We start from the raw sequence: 2,045 nt of genomic DNA, 5'->3' as shown, positions 1-2,045 counted from the left end.
GTGGATCATGACGAGTGGGCGAAGCACTGGGCATCGTCCTTACCGTAAATCACGAGTGGCATTGCCCACTAGCGCATGAAAATGAGTGACAACGCGTGTGCAGTATATACAATTCCAATCCAATCCAGTCCGATACAATTCAATTTAATCCAATCCAATCCATTTCAATTCAATCCAATCCAATCCAAATCCAATTCAATTCAATCCTCCTCGCGCATGCGCAACACTGTGTACACGGACGCCAAGCCCCGGACAAAGCGAGGTCCTAAGGTGCTTCGGCCCTAAAATGGGGTCACCAGGCCAACATCGCCTCGTGAATGCTGGACGCGCATTCATCATTCACGGGGTGAATTATACAGCACTTAATTTTCCCTTCGGGGTCACATAATGCATTGACCGTACGTTCTGAGCTTCCCCGTGGATCACGGCACCCATGTGCACCTCTGGAAGAATTAGTAGCAGAAGCCTGCCAGAAACAACACCATTAAGTCTCTAGCCCGGGCTACGAAGGTCGCCGCACAGCTCCGGCTGCCGGCCACCTCCCTCGCTTAGAGGTCTTCTTTAATAAAGTGCTTCTCTCTCTCTCTCTCTCTCTCTCTCTCTCTCTCTCTCTCTCTCTCTCTCTCTCTCTCTCTCTCTCTCTCTCTCTCTGGAAAACGAAAAAAATGCCCACCAACCCACTCTTTGAAGGTGGCTGAAAGCTAAGCTGTAAACGAGATCCACAACGATTACCCAAGCGACTTCACTTGAATTCACACACGTGAATTCACACACACACACACACACACACACACACACACACACACACACACACACACACACACACACACACACACACACACACACACACACACACACACACACACACACACACACACACACACACGCGGCGGCCGCTTTTCTGATGGAGGCGAAAAGCAAAAACGCCCGTGTGTACGAGATTTCGGCGCACGATAAAGATCCCCAGGTGGTCAAAATTAATCCGGAGCCCTCCACTACGGCGCGCCTCATCGCCTGCGTTGCGTCGGCGCGTTAAACCCCACAATCAATCAATCAATCAACACACACACACACACACACACACACACACACACACACACACACACACGCACACGCGCGCACGCACGCGCGCACGCACGCACACGCGAGACAAGTGAAACGCACTTAACCACACCCTTTATTATTTATTACACACCCTTTATTAAAAAGATATAGTTTGCTAAGGTTAAATGAACGCATGATTCATGAACGGTGATTGGTTGAGTTGTATTAGTGAAGCTAATGAGTGAGAACTCTTTTAATTTTAAAAAATTAAAGGGGTCCTGAAATACCTTCCGCCGATGCATGGATGTACATGTACCAAAATAAAGCAATGTATTTGCAATCTCCTCCCGCAAGAATTTTGTTAAAGCGATGAGTATTAGCTGAGAAATCGTAAATCAAAAACCGCGCATTATCGTCGCTCCGCGTTTCCTCCTCCTTTCGACTTACTCTCCGCTGTTGACGGCGCGCGAGCTTTGCCTCCCATGATGCTGCGCTCCGCAGCGGTGACGTACTTCCGCTATTGCGCTGCTACTGTCGTCTGCTACGGGCAAGCTTTGTTGACACCATGAATCCCGCACTTCGCTCAAGGCTGGAAAACCGAACGATAAATCTGGCCGCATGTGTGCGGCGGCCTCGCCTTGCCCTTTCGCGGTGTTCGTTGGTGCAGTTGCTATCGGTGGCACGTGACTTTTTATCGGCGGCGAACTCGCAGCCGTACGGGGAAGCAGAGTTACTGGATATAGACAGTTGCGAAACTCCCCATAGGCCCCATGTATCGAAAGCCGGTCTTCGGTTGCCCCCCTGCGCCGGGCCAAGCACGGGGCAAGTTGACTAGCCTGTCGTCTGTCGGCAGGACGTTGAAGCAGTACTCAAGTGCTTGCGGCTGCTGCCGTAAGTCATAAAAAGAAAAGCCGCAAAAACACAAGTAAATTTTACGTAATTATTGTGTTTTAATTTAAAAAGCAATCTTTATTTTACAGAAGAATTTTGAATAATAATAG

This window comes from Haemaphysalis longicornis, unplaced genomic scaffold (assembly GCF_048455015.1).
Source record: "Haemaphysalis longicornis isolate Haplotype H1 unplaced genomic scaffold, Haemaphysalis longicornis Haplotype H1 scaffold_12, whole genome shotgun sequence".
NCBI lineage: Eukaryota > Metazoa > Arthropoda > Arachnida > Ixodida > Ixodidae > Haemaphysalis > Haemaphysalis longicornis.
The sequence above is the reverse complement of the archived record's forward strand: the minus strand, read 5'-3'. Positions refer to the sequence as shown.